This window comes from Armigeres subalbatus, chromosome 1 (assembly GCF_024139115.2).
Source record: "Armigeres subalbatus isolate Guangzhou_Male chromosome 1, GZ_Asu_2, whole genome shotgun sequence".
Classification (NCBI taxonomy): domain Eukaryota; kingdom Metazoa; phylum Arthropoda; class Insecta; order Diptera; family Culicidae; genus Armigeres; species Armigeres subalbatus.
In genome coordinates, this window is record NC_085139.1 from 143,681,825 (window position 1) to 143,701,144 (window position 19,320).

General features: G+C 42.4%; 1 protein-coding gene across 2 annotated transcripts in view; it reads left to right on the forward strand.

The window, feature by feature from the left end:
• The window catches only part of LOC134205207 (hemicentin-1-like), a 495,388-nt gene that overhangs the window by 151,276 nt on the left and 324,792 nt on the right, over nt 1–19,320 (forward strand). The gene's annotated exons all lie outside the window — the stretch shown is intronic.

The window sequence follows — 19,320 nt, forward strand, 5'->3', positions numbered from 1 at the left end:
ATCTCAAACAATGAGCTCCATCGTCGTTGTCACCAGAGGCCGATAGCAACAGAAATTCGGGATCGGAAGTGGGGCTGGGTCGGCCACACTCTACGTAGGGCGGAAACGAAATCTGTAAACAAGCATTAGACTGGAACCCAGCGGGACATCGCAGCAGAGGCAGACCCAGAGGCTCATGGCGGCGAAGCCTCAATAAAGAAATAAAAGAAGTCGACCGAAATCTAACCTGGCAACAGGTTAAAGCGATAGTCGGGCAACGCTCAGGATGGAGATCTTTCAAGTCGGCCCTTTGCACCACCGGAGGTGTACAGGATCCGTAAGTAAGTAAGTAAGTACGGAAAAACAGTCCAAAATGCACCTCTCAAGCTTTTTTGATGTTTTCACCAATACCACATTTCAAAATGATCTCCTACTGAAAACAACAATGTTTATGTTGGGGCCCCCTTTAGCCTAGCGGTAAGATGCGCGGCTATAAAGCAAGACCATGCTGAGGGTGGCTGGGTTCGATTCCAGGAGCCCGTCTCAGACAATTTTCGGTTTGGAAATTTCTCGACTTCCCTGGGCATAAAAGTATGATCGTGTCAAGCTTCGGACGCTGATTATACAATCAAGCCATGTGGTGAATTTCAAATTCACCACACGATTTTCTACTCCTATTGTCAAAAGTTCAAATCTAGCGTAAAAATGTTCGTACAATGCTGAAATTAAAGTCGATTGTTAAGCATGAGTAAGCAAACGATCTACGGATGTTTCATACCCATGGGCATTAAGGTTTTCTCAATTCGTGCTCTTGAAAAATCACTAGAAAAAACACGTGGTTTCCAAGATGGCCGATTTGTGGCTTTGATGTATAACCACCTTAAGCACTTTCTGATGTACAATCATCCTGTTAACTCACATTTTAAATCACACCGTTTAAATCACCATTGCAATCACTAAGTACAGTATTCATCTTTTAACTACGTATTTAATATGTGCAAGATATTGCGAAGAATGTTTGCAATTTATGAAAATGTCCGGCTTCTGTTTGATTCAAACCTCGGACACCGGCGGGGTTGTATTAATATTTCGGACACAAAGATTCAAACTTCGGACACCTGATTACAGCGTACCGGGAAGAATAATTGAAAACAATTTTCACTGGGCAGTTCAGACTGTCTTTCAATAATTTCATCGCATTGTTTTAATATGTCTTAAATATACTAAAACAAGCGAAAACTATTAGTCTTTCCGATCCAGCTTCACGAAATTTTTCGATGAAATATTTCAGAAAATTTCCCATACGAATTGAAGCGTCCGAAGTTTGAGTGTGTCCGAATTTTGATTATCCACGGTATATGAATGCATAAATGGTAACTTGGCTTAGAAACCTCGCGGGTAATAACTGTGGAAGTGCTGATTGAAGTGCGAAGCGGCAATGTCCCAGTGGGGAATGTAATGCCAATAATAATAATAAGAAGAAGATGTTTCTGTGACTTACTAACGTATTTAGAATATGTTTTAAAATTGGGTCTAGGGCAAAACTCTCGAAAGGTGTTGTAAAATGACTCAATTGTTTGTGAAATAATGATGAACGCTTGGTTGTTTTTTTTTATCTTAACGGGTTGAACAAAAATCGAAAAAGATTTGCAAATCGTTAAATTTGAGTAAAAATGCAGGGATTTTGATTAATTTTTACATTACAGCTCGATAATGAATAACTAATATTGAATTGTAATGGTGACATTCGATCATTGGGCTTTTTACGTCTCGATAACCTCTCTCTATCTCGATATCTCTTTATCTCGATGAGATCTGTCATAGTTTGCTCAGGATTCTCTCTCTTTATGTCGTTAAAATCAAATTTCTAGACTACTAGACCATCTTTGGACAATAACAAACACATCAAAAACAAGATATGACATTGGTTTTGTTGTCATTTTTCATAGCAACGAGCTTTTTGACGTAGGACTACGTCTGTGTTTTCTATATTGGGGTACACTTTACGATTGCGAAAATCGGGGACCGTCACGAAAATATGATAGACTTTAAACTTTAATATCTAAACCGTTTCTCGATGGATTTTAAATTGTTTTGGACCATTCGATCAAGGATGAGTCAACGCTTCTTTGTATTTATATGAAAATACTATTTTTTAACTATTTATTATTGAAAATTGATAAAAAAATTGAAAAAAGGTAAACTAACCAATCACGTACATGCATCACTAGCACAGACATCAAAAATCAATCACTTGCGGGTTTGGATCTAATCCTTAGTTTGAACAAGCTTTTACGCAGAGCGGACGCATCAAAGCGATTGCAGCGGAGCGGACACAGCATTACGGAGGCGCTAATAACATTTTCAAAGGAAATCCATCGCATTGGTGGTAGTGCTCGATGTGTTGCTGCAGATCATTCAACCTCAATGAACCAGCATTTCATATTAAGAGAGGGTTGACCATAAAAATAGCACTGTGGCGATCCCGCACCGCCAGTGCCTAGGCTGAAAATTTATTACAAATTGTGGTGTCAGTTAGTAAGGAGCATTGGGAAAAGAAAATTGGTTCTTCTCAGGGCCAACATTTTATGAAAAGAAACAGTTAATTGCGAAAATGGACTGTTTCGGTGGCATCGGTTTTGGCGTGGTAGCTTGGTTGCTGTTAGTGATTCCATCCATTAAAATTCACTACATCATCTCCCTCCGACGCGCTATCAAATTCGCTATTTACGATTGAGTTTTGCACTTTGAAGAAAGTTCATATCGAATTGTCGGATCAACCTTCACCATCCTCGAAAATGGCCCAAATAAACAGAATCAGAAGTGGCGTGAAACCAAACGCAAATATATTTATTTGCAACGTTTGGTTGTCGCCCGCGATGTAAGCGTACGTGGCAAAGTAAGGATTGTGATGTCCCCGACTGAAAGCCAGTCGAGTGGCTTCATCGGCCGATGAGTCATGTTAATTCCACGGTTAGAGACTCAAAGTCCATCCATCTGGGAACAACTATTCGACTTCTTGATTCAGCTGGCCTCCGAGCAGTTTGCTCAATGTAAATAAAACGACACAAATTATTATGGCAAATACCATCAATTTCAAATAGTTACGTAGTCCTACGTCACCTTTGCGTACAACCCGATTGGGCTGCACCTTTCAGTTTTTTCATCTAGTATTCATTGTAATTTGCCTTCCATTCCTCCGATCTCTCCTTATCTAGGTGGTTCCTTCAATATTGAGGTGTACACGGTTAGATGACTTTACCCATTAATGGGTACTATGTTATTGTTGATATTATTCCCACCGTGAAAAATTCACCCATTTTCTTGAAAAAGCGCCACTACCCATTAAAATGGGTAGTGGTGCTTTTTCAAGAAAATGGGTGAATTTTTCACGGTGGGAATAATATCAACAATAACATAGTACCCATTAATGGGTAAAGTCATCTAACCGTGTAGAGAGGCGACTTCATAAACTTAACCATATGTATAAATTTTTGTCTTCTTCTTCTTCTTATTTCTTTTTTTTTATTTCCTTATAACATGTATAACTCAACTAACTCAACTAACATGAATCCTCAACGAATAAAACACAACTTAACTGATATAGTTGCGTCCATTATCAGGAAGTTCAAATCAGAGCTTCTTAGTGTGGGGCAGAGTGGCGGGCAATTATATATAAATAAACTGGAAATGATAATCGGTGCGGAAAAGATTGAATCATTTTGTTTAATTTCCAATGTTTGAAAACTCTATGTGGATTTGAACAGTATGTGAAAGATTTGATTCGAAAAAATGTATTATCATGGATTTCGGACTATCGCGGAATTTCATTTCGAATCACCCGAATCGGGATTTTTCGAAAGCATATCCGCACATCTAGTTCCGTTTTGCAGACGAACGTAACCATCATTTATGGACAGCGAAGCATGGTCATTGGGTTGTAGGACAAAAGGTCGAAGGTCAAAAGGTCGAAGGACAAAAGATCGAAGGACAAAAGGTCGAAGGGTCAAAAGATCGAAGGGATAAAAGGTCGAAACAAAAAATCTGAGTCAAAAGGTCGAAGGGTCAAAAGGTCGAAGGGTCAAAAGGTCGAAAGGACAAAAGGTCAAAGGGTCACAAGATCGAAGGGTAAAAAGGTCGAAACAAAAAATCTGAGCCAAAAGATCGAAGGTCAAAAGGTCGAAGGTCACAAGGTCGAAAGGTCAAAAGGTCGAAACCAAACAATCTGAGCCAAAAGGTCGATGGACAAAAGGTCGAATGTCAAAAGGTCGAAGGTCAAAAGGTCGAAGGTGAAAAGGTCGAAGGCCAAAAGGTTGAAAGGACAAAAGGTCGAAAGGTCAAAAGGTTGAAAGGTCTAAACAAAAAAATCTATGCCAGAAGGTCGAATGTCAAAAGGTCGAAAGGCCAAAAGGTCGAAACAAAAAAATCTGAGCCAAAAGGTCGAAAGGTCAAAAAGTTGAAAGTAAAAACACAGACAAACAGACGTAACACTAGATAAAATACCATCGACCATGACTTCAACGATCAATTTGAATTTGATTGATTACGCAATTCACAACTAGAGGCGCTAGTGTCGTGATCCTTCGGGTTTGACATTTCACTCCAGCGCCTTCTGGTGACGATGTCATACGAAACATCTTTTCGTGTAACATGCTCACGAGATGGTGGTAGATGAGTTGAGCGATGGATTTTTCAGAAAATTGTTCAAGCTGTTACGTCTGTTGCTCTGTGGTGAAAACGTCGAAGGACAAAAGGTCAAAAAAAAGGTCGAAAGACAAAGGGTCGAAAGACAAAAAGTTGAAAGAACAAAAGATAGAAATTGCGGTTGTTGGACAAAAGGTCGAAGGTCGAAAAAATTGGGCAAAACGTCGAGTGTTGATCAACCATTCCTTTGCACATTTATGTTTTACCTGATATTTCATTGATAAATTTTTCATTCTTTTAGTCATAGGCCGTTCTTTCGAGATGCACATATTTATATTTATTTGTGTTTCGCCTGATTATATTTTATTGTTGAATTTTTCCTTCTTTTAATCAAAGGCTTGTCATTCGTGTTTCGCACATTAATATTTATTTGTGTTTAACCTTATTTTCATTGATTTTTTTCATTCTTTTATTTATAACCTTTTCTTTCGACTTTTGCATTTTTCTACCGCATATGGAATACCAACACTTAAAAACATTTTATTCTAGAATTTTCATTTTGTTAAAACATAGGGTATTCTTATTTTTATCAAAGTATTGCTAGACTTTATTAACTTCAATTGTAATTCATGAAAATAGTTCTTCACTCATTTTCATCAATTATAATTTTAACTTAACATACCATTTTCTAATGACAGTCATTTTATTTGTATGTGTTCAAAAGATGATACGTTTTTGTTTACAAAATTTGTTTTTAAGTAACTATGCACGAATGTACAAAATACATTTATTTTTATTATTATAAACCGTTACGTTACGCTGTATAGTAGGGAGGAATATGGAATTGCTAAAATTTGCATTAGAGAAGATCCATTAATTACGTAATGCAAAAATAGGGAATTTTCAACCCTCCCTCTCCCTATGCCTGACCTTTCGTAAGAAACATCTGAAAATTTGGTATAGATCGTCACACTTTGCTCAACCCCCCTCCCTTACGTGATTTGTGAACTTGGGCCGACTTGAAAGATCTCCATCCTGAGCGTTGCCCGGCTATCGCTTTAACCTGTTGCCAGGTTAGATTTCGGTCGACTTCTTTTATTTCTTTATTGAGGCTTTTTATAGGCCTTGAGGCCCTTTTTATAGTTTGATTAGGATCTAGTTTAAGAGTGGGAATTCGGCACTATTTTAGTTTTTTAGGCTAAGTTTTAGGTTAGCTAGCCAGTTGATGTAATTTAGCGGTTAGATAACAATTGAATAATAGTTAGATGTTCTAACTATGAAAAAAATGCTTAACAAATTCTAGTTTATAAGGTAGAATAATTTCACGTTGTAGACTGTCTTCTTTCGTCTGTTATTGTGTCTTGTCCGATTGCTCACCAGTTCGATGTCATACCTGTCAGTGTCAACCGTCCGCCAGGAGCGTTCGCGTGGTGTTGGAGTGAACTAGTAGTAGGTCGAGGGGCCTCGTGGACAGTGAAGATGCGCAGCCAACTAAGGATGGCTAACAGTTCCATTGAAACCGAATGCCGTTTAGACAAAATCCTGGATGAATTTGGACAGGATTTCATATGACCTGCTTTTCAGCGCATGTAATGATGTGTCAACATTCGAGGTATTTGGTTAAAATGCGGCACAGTACGAGAATGGAAAAAAGATCTTCCCAATATGGGTATGTTGATGTTCAACTATATATTCCATCATTGCGTTAAAGCTCCAATGCCACACTTTTCACCGCATGTCGCAGTACTATGTAGCGAAGAGTGATTGAATCCGTCGCTATAAATAACAGCTTCCACCATCGACCAACTGCACTCTTCCCAGCTCTCATATATGCAAATCCAAATGAGAAAATTGGAAACGGAAGCCAACATAGGACTGGGTTTGAATAGCCTGAAAGTGATGTATTATACTCGAATGGGAAAAAAAGGAAAAGCGACGGGAGGAGGAAAAAACGCATCCTCTTCTGCCAACCGGAGCTCAAAGCATCATTTTTTAACAAACCAGGATTTTCAGGAATTAATTCCGCAGCAAACGAAATGAACCAAATCGAAATGAATGCACGGGGGAAACAAAAAAAAAGCGCGTACTCGATGCATGTCCTCCAGCCGCCAGATAACGGTCGCGTTTTGGGTGGTATTTTGTATTGTAGGATTTGTATGTATGGCTTTTCATTTCTTTTTTGTCAATTTGCCAACGACCAACAAAAAAAAAAAACTCATACAAAAAGCCTGTCTCACGAACAAGTTTTGTTGGTTCGTCGAGGGGTGGCCTTTTGGGAATCACTTTTCCAACACTGTGGAAAGCACGGCCATAAATATAAAAGCATATAAAACTATCATTTCTAAGGGCGATCCTGCAGGATGTAAATTCATGCTAAAACATTCCGTTGAATGATTTTTATTGTTTTACCGGAAAGCTGTGCTGCGGGGAAGTGAATTTAATATTTAGAATAGTTCTGTTTTGTACATCGAAGAATGGGACAGAAAAGGATGATTGACAAAACAAATGTTCGGATTGTGTGAATCAGTAAGGAGAATTTAAGGATATACATTTATCCTAGCAAAACTTTTTTTTTGCTAAAATTGAACTGTTCTTTTTTTGAACGACAGGATATTAATTTTAACTGAAATTCGATCAGCTCTTCAACTTAGTGTTCTATCAGCATGTTCACAGTTATTAATTCAAAGTTTTTCTAATCCTGCCATTTCATAAATATGTCTTGAGTCGTAGGCGAAAAAGAGTTTAGAAGAGAGAATCGTCACGTTCAAACAGCAGTGGTCCCAACACACAGCTTGTTACGCTTGAAGCTATTGAGATCAACCGAAGGAGCGTTTGATCGAAACGGTGATTAGATTTTTCCGAAAATGTAAATGGCACTCATTAATTTACTTTCCGACCGCACAAAACACATCAAATCACACGGATCTCGCTTAAGCTCTGCGTAAACACGTTTGATCGCGTACTCATTGATTCGATTTCTGACTGCAAAATCTAACAAACGGCGCTTTCCCATTCGAAAATTTGATGTCAAATCCTTCGGAATTTCCCAGGAAAATTCTTCGGCATATCCATACATTTTTTACAATAAGTTTTTCGGTTCGGTATTTGCAGATTTGAGAATTTAGTCTGTTCGGGATTTGAATCAAAACGGATTGAAGGTCTTTAGAATCTCTGACAATATTAGGACTAACCCACCAAGGCCGTCACTGTCCTTGCCTTGTCAACATTTCTGCAAGCACAGCTCAGCACAAATAAATAACTAGACTTTTAATTCAGCATTGGACCTACATCATCAAATTAAAAAAAATGTAAAAATACGTATCTACGTAATCTTGAGAACGTCCTCGTACTTGTCCAACGTTTGAAACGTTTGAACGCGTTGAAATTCAAATGTCGACTGTTTTCAGCCGAACGTTTCCGCGTGATTCTAAAAGAATACTGTAGTTGAAGTTGAGTTGAGACACGCCTTACCGCCCTTACCGTGTCATTTTTCTGTCGTAGATTTCGCTTTCTCTCGATGAAGTGTAGGTAGATTTAATATATAATGTAAAGAGAGTTCATGGAAGAGAATGTGCGGAGGGTGATAAACCACAGGCGACAGAATATTTCAGTGCAATAAGAACACGAAGTTGTAGATCAATGGAGAATCTTGTATGGCGATATTTGAAGTTTTTCTCAGAAAATTCATGACGCTTCAAATATTAACGACTGCGGAGCTCATAGTGTACCGGCTCGTATTCCTGGAAAACTTTTATCTTTTGCTTGGATAAGCTAAGTATTATGTACCTATTCATGTCTCTTTTTCTTAAATTCTACTGCATTTCTTTTGTCTGCATCTCATTTTAACATTCAAATATTAAGAGGTTGGTATACTCTACAAGTTTAAATAATAGATTTTTTGATTGTTGAAAGCCAATTGTGAAGAAAATTCTGCATATTATTCGGCGATTCAACCATATGAACAATAATGTTAGTTAACACTCAAACACACGCAGTGTTTTATTTTGTAACGCTGTTGTATCACTAACGAAAAAACATCGGCACGGTATACAGCTTTTTTTTCAAACCGCGAAAATCAGAAGACTGCGATGGGCTGGGCTGGCTGGGTAGCCAGCATGTTGGACAGTTATCCGGTGAAAATGGTTCTCGACAACGATCCGTCGGGAAGCGGGTATAGCGGTATAGCGGGCAAGATGGATCGATCAGGTGGAGGACGATTTGTGAACCCTTCGCAGACTGCGTGGTTGGCGACGTGCAGTCATGGACCGAGCTAAATGGAGAAGACTTTTGTGTATTGCACAGGCCACTCCGGCCTTAGTCTGGTAATAAATTAAATAAAAATGGTATACATCATAATCATGGTGCATAATTAACGATTTATAATCATGGTTGTGAACATGCATATTGTATATTAATGATAAGAGCTTTTGTAAAAATATGAGGTTTTGGGCTTAAATCAAGATAAGGATATCGTTCTCACGCACAGTCGGTAGGTCGGATATCTAAATCGTTCAAAAAGGTATCTTGTATTACAATTTGCTTGTGATTGACACTTTATTTCCATTATAGAGTCATTCTAAGTTGTTAAAAACATGGTTGAATCCCATCCCTATTTAGCCTATTGTCAGTATTATCACCACCGATGATGCTACCTGAATAACATTTTTGCTTTGTATTGTTTTCAAAACTATGGCTTTTAATTTAAATCAATTTTGTCCCTTTTGTCCCTTCGACTTTTTGTTCTTTCGACCTTTTGTCCATTCAACCCTTTGTCCCTTCGACCTTTTGTCCTTCGACCTTTCGTCCTTCGACCTTTTGTTCTTCGACCTTTTGTCTTTCAACCTTTAGTTCTTCGACCTTTTGTCATAGATTCTCTGAGTCTCCTCCTATCAAGCTTCCTCTTATCAGCAGGATTAGGACTATCGTTGCGGCAAGGCCTTCCATTATTTTGCAACTGTCAGCCTTATGAATCAATACGTTTCGTTACTTTGTAATGATATTCAGGAATCGTAAGCATACAAGAAACATTTGATCATTTGGCCTTAATGCTATTCTCCACATTTTTACTGTAGTTAATTTAGCTGCTATTCCATCCCTCTGTACAGGATGGTTACTGTTACCAATGGGCACCACGAGGGGGAAACTACGGCAGTAGGGGCTGCAGGGACTTTGTCCAAGGGCTTAACGACCCCTCCCCATGGCCACTGCGAGTTAGACCGGGACCATCGTCCCTAACCTCTAATCCCAAGGCGTCAAGCGACCCGTGCCGAGGGGATGCATGGCCAGGGGGGTGAAATAATAAGCTAGGCCTTTAACGGAGCCTGTGGGGTACCTGGGCACCCTCCACAGTAATTGTCCCTTACCGCGTCATGCTGGGCTCTGGCGTGGTGAACCTCTTTTTTCGAGCAACTCGTGGGACCAAAATGGAAAACCAAGTCAATTCTTCAATTAGTGGTAGTAGTGTAGGCGACAACCCCTTCGCAAGAGGTGGGTTGTTCAGGTCTCCGCATAGGAGGCCAGAAGTAGAGGTTATAGACGGCCCATGGCTTGTGAAGGCGATGAACCGTAAACGCGATGGGCTTTCGGCCTTCGAGGTGGCGACGGAACAGCTGGACGCCATCATCGACTTTGCGTCATCGAAGCAGAATATCAGCAAGGACCTCAAGAGGAGCTTGCAGAAACTTCGAAAGTCGATGCTGGACGCCAAGCTGGAGAGGGCGGTCGGGACGGCCAAGTGTAAACCCGTGAAATCGGTGGAGTCGAGGTCTACCCAGACTGAGGCCCAAAGATACGCGGACTCGGGCAAGGTCGAATCGACCGAGGGCGTGCCAGCGAAGACGGTGGTACCAAAGTCTACCCAGACTGAGGCTCAAGTATTTGCGGGAACGTCGGGGGTAACCGCTCCATCGGAGCAGACACAAAAACGGGGGAGACAGTCGCCAGAGGATGCGCTCCCTGGGGGCCGCTCCAAAACGCGGAGGGTTACTACCCCGAACAAGGGTAGTGGGGCTGGGAAGCTGAACCCCGGCCAGGTACCTCCAAAACAGGGGAAGGAAGGACCTGGAAAGGTTCGTCCACTCAGGAAAGACGGTGGTAAGGGGTTACGGCCGGCTGAAAGTTCTCAGCCGCACCAGACCAGGGAAATAGAGGGGGATGACGCCTCCTGGACCCTGGTCAAGAACAAGAGGAAACCGAAGACGTCAATGGCCGAAAAGAAGGCCCAGGCGAATGAGGGTAGCAAGAAGTCTAGGGTAGGCGTCAATCGCTCCAGGGGCGATGCCCTAGTCATCACGGCGGACGAGGCTAAGTACTCGGACGTTTTGAAGGCGATGAGGAGTGACGTCAAGCTCGGTGAACTAGGCGCCGACGTACGTCGAATAAGACGTACCCGGATGGGCGAGATGATCCTCGAGCTGAAGCGAGGAGTCTCGCAAAAGGGCGCCGCCTACAAGAAGTTGGGGGAGGAAGTTCTAGGCGAGACGGTCAAGGTGAGGGCACTCACTAAGGAGGTGAATCTAAGGGTTAAAGACCTGGACGAGATCACCGAAGTCGAAGAGCTCGTCACGGCACTGCGGCGACAGTGTGAAGTGGAGACGCCCACCGCAGCCGTTCGGCTACGGAAAGGTCCGGCAGGAACGCAGGTAGCATTGGTTCGGCTATCTGCAGCGGACGCCTCCAAGGTAGTCAAGTTAGGGAGCGTCAAGGTGGGATGGTCGGTATGCCCTGTGGGCATATACGAGCAACCCGACGTTTGCTGCAAGTGCCTGGAACCGGGCCACAAGCAATGGGACTGCACTGGAGGCAGGACTACATTCCCGACCCGCTAAACTCTTTCCATTGCCGCCAAGTCTATCGTCCCTTCGGTACAACCAGAAAGTAATACTTCAAAGGGGAGTCAGTGCACAACGCACCCTCGAGGTTAGCTGCGTGTCATTGCAGCATCGAACATCGTTACTTGCTTTTTCAGAAGAACACCATGGTATCGTGCCAGCGCATTGCCGGCTTTCGAGGTGGCCTTACCACGCCCTATGCCCTCGGAAGGTGGGAAGGGTCGACTTCACGCCTGCTTCCCTCTGCACGGCTGGTATCAAGAATGATTATGCCGCGTGCACCCCAAATTGACCTCTCAGCGATAGGGCCTATTCGTCAACACACAGTGGGACTTGACGACGCGGTGCCTATGTCTGCCCCAGCCTTGACGAGGACCTCTTTCCGTCCTCTGGCTCGGAATCCGCCCGGTTGACCGACGCCGCAAAAGCGACGAAACCATACCATTTTCGTGCGGCCACTTGTTCGATTAAAGAATCGAGTTCGACCACAGGGCACCAGTATGACCCATGAAGCCGACTCCGAACCTTTGGACTAACTCTTATTTGCGCCGAAACTAGCCATTCCTCGAGTCCACGCGCCAGTATTTTTTTTTCTTCCTAAACAATGGAGGGGGAATCTGCTCAACAGACATTCTGGATTGACCAGGAAGTGCTGGGTTAGAGGCCACCTCCAATGAGGGAGGCAGGACTGCATTCCCGACCAGCTAAACCGTTTCCATTGCCGCCAAGCCCATCGTCCCTTCGGTACAACCAGAAAGTAATGCTTCAAAGGGGGGCCAGTGCATGACGCATCCTCGAGGTTAGCTGCGTGTCCTTGCAGCATCGAACACCGTGACTCGCTTTTTTTAGAAGAACACCATGGTATCGTGCCAGCGCATTGCCGGCTTTCCAGGTGGCCTTACCACGCCCTATGTCCTCGGAAGGTGGGCAGGGTCGACTTCGCGCCTGCTTCCCTCTGCACGACTGGTATCAAGAATGATGATGCCGCGTGCACCCCAAATTGACCTTTCTGCGATAGGGCCTATTCGCCAGCACACAGAGGGACTTGCTGACGCGGTGCCTACGCCTGCCCCAGCCTTGACGAGGACCCCTTTCCGTCCTCGGGCTCGGAACCCGCCCGGTTGACCGATGCCGCGAAAGCGACGATACCATGTTGTTCTACGCGCGGCCACTTGTTCGATAAAAGGATCGAGTTCGACCACCGGGCACCGGTATGACCCATGAAGCCGACTCCGAACCCTTGGACCACCTCTTATTTGCGCCTGAAATAGCCATTCCTCGAGTCCACGCGCCACCTTCTGTGTAGCTCCGAGACGATTTGGACGATAGCCGATAAAACGGCGTTCCAGCCAACTTCATCTTTACACATCCTCCGGACTAGGTTGTCCGGGGTAGTGTCCAGACCACAAGTGGCAAGCATGTGGTCGCGCATTGTGCGAAAACGCGGGCACACGAACAACACGTGTTCCGCCGTTTCCTCTAAACCTACGCACACCGGACACTCGGGCGAGGCCGAGTGTCCGAACCGGTGTAGGTACTGTCTGAAGCAACCATGGCCTGTAAGGACCTGGGTCAGGTGGAAAGTGATTTCCCCATGGCGCCTCTTGACCCACGTACCTATCTCCGGTATCAACCTATGTGTCCATCTACCCTTAGTGGAACTGTCCCACGCACGCTGCCATTTGACCATTGAGGCCAACCTGACAGTCCTACGGATGCCTCTCGTGCCGCGCATTTCGAAGCACTCTATGTCTTCACCGATAACGATGTCAATAGGCATCATACCGGTGATGACGCAAAGTGCATCGTGCGATACGGTACGGTACGCGCTCGCAACTCTTAGGCACATGAGCCTATACGTACTTTCTAACTTCGTTCTGTAGCAGTTAATACGCAGGGCCGTGCCCCAAGCTGGCCCCCCATACCTCAGTATGGACAGAGCAACGCTAGCCAGAAGCTTGCGCTTGCTGGCATAAACCGCAGAGCTATTGGACATCATCCGGGACAATGCCGCTATAGCTGTGGAGGCACGCTTGCAGGCGTAATTGACGTGGCTACCAAAGGTGAGCTTATCGTCGATCATTACCCCCAAGAGTTTGATGGAGCGTTCAGAGGTGACCGTGCAGCTGCCTGCCCTTATCACCGCTTGCTGCTCCGACTTTCGGTTGTTAACAACAACCACCTCAGTCTTGTGGTGAGCCAGTTCTAACTTCCTGGAACTCATCCACTCCTCCACAATTGCGATCGAGTGGGCTGCAGTCAACTCCACCTCTTCGATCGATTCGCCGTAGACCTCCAGCGTAATATCGTCAGCGAAGCCGACGATTGCCACGCCCACCGGGAACTTCAACCTCAAGACACCGTCGACATGACGTTCCATAACATCGGACCCAGTATGGAACCTTGCGGAACCCCTGAGGTTATGTCAACGCACTTCCGACCCGCCTCCGTGTCGTATACCAGTACTCGATTCTGGAAGTAGCTTCCGAGAATCTTGTACAGGTACTCGGGAATTCCAAGACGCAGGAGCGCATCTGCAATAGCTGCCCAACTGGCACTATTGAAAGCACTCCTCACGTCGAGAGTCACTACTGAACAATAGCGAACTCCCCTCCTCTTACGCTGGATAGCTATCTCCGCGGATTTGGTAACCGACAAGATAGCGTCTACGGTCGACTTACCCTTTCGGAAGCCAAACTGGTTACTCGATAGACCATCCGCACCCTCCGTGCGTATCAACAACCTGTATGGCGCTATGCAATTGTGCTACAAAGTTTCGTAGTTTTTGTCTGGCAGATGGCGCTTTGAAAATCTGAGCGAAAAGGTGTGGGCATCGACATTAATAACTGACCTATCACTAAAAAGTAACTGACCGATCATACAAAATTATTTAAAAAAGTTAATAAAAAATGATGAACAAAACGAATATACGAAAGGTGCCAGTCAAAAGCCAAAAGTCTCGTTAAAGAAGACAATAATAATAATAATTATCGCATCACTTTATTTACGTATTAGAAGTTTTTAATTCACCGACAATTAGAGCTTAAGAACAGAAAGGAAGTTACCGATACTGGGACCGAATTGAGATTTGGGCGTAACTTATTTTGTAAATAAACTTTGTTATGCAGATTCCATAGAATGCCAGCTTTTTTCTCCAAAACTAATTCCCTTACCTAAAAGAGGAAAGCCTATTCTGTTGGATGCATACCGTGGCTTTCTCAGAAAAAGCTTGCTTTCTCAGGAATTCGCCTTCCTATGTTTGTTTACAAAATAGGTTACGCTCAAATCGCAGATCGGTCCCAAATTATCTATAATGAATTCTCACATTTCGCTTCTCATACCTTACTTCTGATTTTTCGCGTTTTGCTTCTCTCATCTCTCTTCAAATTCTTCACTTCTCTCTTCTCACATGTTAATTCTTATTTCTCACTTCTCATTTCTTATTCTGCACTTCTCATTTCTTATTGCTCACATTTCATTTCTTATTTCTCTCAATTCACTTCTTACTTACTCACGTTTACCATTACATTTCTTCGCGTCTCGAATCTCACTTCTCAATTCTCACATTCATATGTTACTTCTCATTTTTACATCCTATTTCTCATTTCTCTCTTGTAATACCTTGCTTCTCACGTCACGCGTGTCATTCTGCACTTCTCGATTGTGGCAATTGATTTCTTGCTTATCACTTTTTACTTCTCACGCCTCGCAACACATTGCTCACTTTCGATGTCTCTCTTTTACGTTCTCATATTTCGTACTTCTAACTTCCCACATCTCATTTATCTTCTCTCGAGTCTCGCCTTCCATTATTTGGTTCTCCGTTACACTTCTCGCTTTTCATTTATCAATTTTCCAATTTCAATTCTTGCCCAATTTGCACTTTCCACAATAGAAAATACAATATTTTCAGAAGAAATTTTTTGTTCGAAAAATTTTTTTTTTCGGAAAACCTCTCCCTAGATCAATTTTTTGGCTGCTTTCAACACATCATTTTTTACTTCTCGCTTCTTATTTCTCACATTTTACTTCTCATTTCTCATTTCTACCTTCTTACTGCTCGTGTTTCGCTTCTCGCTACTGGATTATCATTTTCTTCCATCATACCTCTCACGTCACAACTCGCAGTTAATGATTCCCTCCTGTCGTTTCTCACTTCTCACATTCCATCACTTTTCCCGTTTTATTTCTCAATTTTCTTTTTACTTACTTCTTCTACCCGGGTACACACTGAATAAGATCTAGTGTTTTAATCACTTCGTTTTTTAACCTTTAGATATATCAATTTTCCATTGATTTTATTTTAATTGGGACAAAACCGTACTTGCTAGAGGCGCTTTCACACTCGTTTAAAAGATTTTTAATAGGATATTTGAAACACGCTCCCTCTTGCGGGAAAAATAAGCTCTTCGTTGTGAGGTTTTGAAACGCTATTGTTTGTTATATTGATGACCTTTATGGGAGAAAGAGTAAGTGCATGCATTTATTTACGTGAGCTAAGAATAGCACAGTCCCACTCGTAGACACTACACTGTCAAAAATATTAGCCATTATGTGCGGAGAGTAATCAGTACCACTCCCCCCCTAGGCTTTGTAATGCATTGACTGAACCAATTTGGCTATTTGACGTCTCTAGATTAGTCTTTCCTTTCGTTTGCTTCCTTCCAAATACCTGATAATATGCATAGATGCCTGCCAGAAACACATCTTGAGAATCGTCCACTTAGGAAACAACGTGGACGTAATGTCGAGCAAACCTACCATCCTAAAAGCTCAAGGCTAAAAGGTTATTGTAAAAGGATAAAAGTATATTGTATAGTGTTTTCAGCAGATCGTTTTCCATTCACTTTTTATATAATGAAATCAAACCCAGTAAAATATGGATTGATATTTGAGCTTGCATTAATACACTTACTTACACTTCTCGATACTTTGTTTCCATCTACTACGAGCCACGATACTTCACATAGAAAATAGGTTTGTTCCGTTCGTTTCATGTTGTTAAGTGGCAGCAATTGCGATCGAATTACTCTACCGGTGTAAAAGTGGGTTGGTTTCGGACCCACTTCATCGTGCGATACGACGACACACCCCCACTTCTCCGACAGTTATGTGTCAAGTGCCGGTTTGCAGCTGCTTGAGAGCTCGGAAGTGTTTGAACGCAACAAGGTTGTACATTTATATTGGGGTAATCATTACTCATTTGCATATAATAATATGCAAGCTTGATATCAAAGCGGAGCGGAAATAACCGAAATAACTTCATTTTTCCCCGTTGAGTTGGAACGTGATTGACTGCACTTAACAAGGATTAGCTAGGCACTAAAATTGCCTTGAGGAAAATTTCAAACAATTATTGGTGTATGTACATTTACATACTTGAAACAGCGAATATTAATCATCCAAGGAAAATATTACTTGGATGTATTTTTCACTTGGTAAGACGTTGAAGGCAAGTATTTCTTAGTCGTTAACAAACATCCTTGAGAAGTTTCAGTACGAGGTTAATGAATGTAAACTTCGCGTTTGGTCTGCACTGAACTAAAGTTTTTTTTTCAAGTTCATCAGCATTTGTAGTCAATTAACTGCAAGTTAGCTTTTTCAAGTGTTCATTTCGTTGATGCTGAACATACTTTTTTTCTTACAGAGGTTCACATAGCTGAGCACATGCCCGCCAAATGTACGTGATAACTGCACTATATATCCTTTACATCATAAAGAATAAAGTCAAAGATTTTCATTTTTGATAAGGAAGCTGTAGAAACTTTTCTTACTCATTTAGCTGCCTTCACGACCGGCTTCCTGCAGGAAGCAAAAAAAAAGAAAACCAACTTTCTCCTCCTACCACCTTGGTATAAAGTCCCCGGCTACGGTGCGGTACCGGTGAAACCTGCGGTGATGACTGAAGGTTGGTAGCAGTTATAAAATTGTTCTTGCAGCAATAAGGAAATTTGCTGAGATTGCAACTCTAATTAAAATTTAATATGAAGTGGAAACAAAACTAACTAAGGGAAATTGAAGGGGTTTCGTGGTGTTTTTTTTTCTGTTGAAAACTATCACATCAGTTACATAGTTGCTCTCGTCAATCATTCAGCACAGAAGATGGTATCCCAATGAATATTCTCCTGTTAGTACCATCCGCAATAAAATAACTGCATAGGAGCATCAAAAACAATTTGATTTGTTTCCTTTTTTGTGATTTTCTGAGCAGTGCTCACAGATAGCGAGATTTGAGTTGTTTTTTTTCTTTCGCGATGTGACGAATCTATGTTCAGTGAGATGGGAACGGGAACTATATCATCCAGAAAGTTAAATTGATAATTCATATTCAGGCAACTTGATAGCATCATAGTTCATCACGAACTATTTTGACAAATCTATGTCCTTCTCTAATCAAATCTAATTTGAAATGCAAAACACCTTCTGACTTTAGATCGGCGGCGAATCAATGGCGGCCATTCTCTACCCTTGAAGAAGCAATCGTGTTGATCCGTAACCATTCCATTCTGGTCGTTCTTGTCTATTCTCCTAGATTCGATCGACCGATAACGAGCCCAAAAGTTTTGTCTGGGTCCATTGGTTTCTCTCACCCAGAAGGAACACTCTATTCCGCATCCAATCTTAATTTATTGTCCCAACGCATGCACGACCTGGGTGTGTTTTTTTTTTCTTGGCTCAGAATGAAAGTGGTTCTACATGGAACGGTTGCTCTCCGTCTTAGATCAGGAAAACTTTTCCTTTTCGGTAATCTCATTTTCAATTTAGCGGAACATTCAAGGGGACAACTTGTAAAGCGTCGTCGCCCTCGACATCAACGTTGGCGTCGTACGTTGTCTTTCTGGGACTTGGAGACTGCTAAAATGATTTTCTTTTGCGGCTTTGGTACGGTTCAGCTCCGACCAAATTGCAGGAAATGAGGAAAAGGGTTTCCAAATTAAAGCTACACGTTATGGCTGAACGAGCTGCAGGCGCTTTAAAATAAATCTTTATATAGATGGAATGTTTCTGAGATGGAAGGTAGAATCGATTTTCTGTTCTCGTGGATTATCTCGGCGAGAGGAATTTTTCGCAGCAAAAAGAAGCGTCAATTGCCCTTTCTTTGATGCTGTTAAATGTTGTGCACCTAACACGGATTACGGACGGAAGTGAAGGTATTATGTTCAGCAGTGATTTTCGCTTCATGATTTATGGAATTTTCTTGGCACGTCTTATGAGATGGGAAATCTGTGGAAAGTTTTCTCGTCGAGAAAGGGTTCTTAATGAGTTTAACTGATCGTGTTAATCAACTTGAAGTTATGGAAGTTTGAAGTCGGATCCTATCAATTCTGTCATTTATTTAGCAGAAAGAGCTCAATCGTTAAGGGGCCCTCCTTAGCCGTGCGGTAAGACGCGCGGCTACAAAGCAAGACCATGCTGAGGGTGGCTGGGTTCGATTCCCGGTGCCGGTCTAGACAATTTTCGGATTGGAAATTGTCTCGACTTCCCTGGGCATAAAAGTATCATCGTGTTAGCCTCATGATATACGAATGCAAAAATGGTAACTTGGCTTAGAAACCTCGCAGTTAATAACTGTGGAAGTGCTTGATGAACACTAAGCTGCGAGGCGGCTCTGTCCCAGGGTGGGGATGTAATGCCAATAAGAAGAAGCTCAATCGCAATCATTTCAGGTCAGGCCGGTGGCAAAGTTTTGGGAGCAAAATTTAATCAAAACTAATAATGTTACACAGTATCCCAATTTTCATTGGGTTCTGTACCAAATACATTTGTGGCTGTCCTGCGGCACTTCGAATGAACAACGGAAATGTATTCCTACATATCTATTGATGCATGTGTTGTTACAGGATATTTTCAATCAATGAGTTGATAA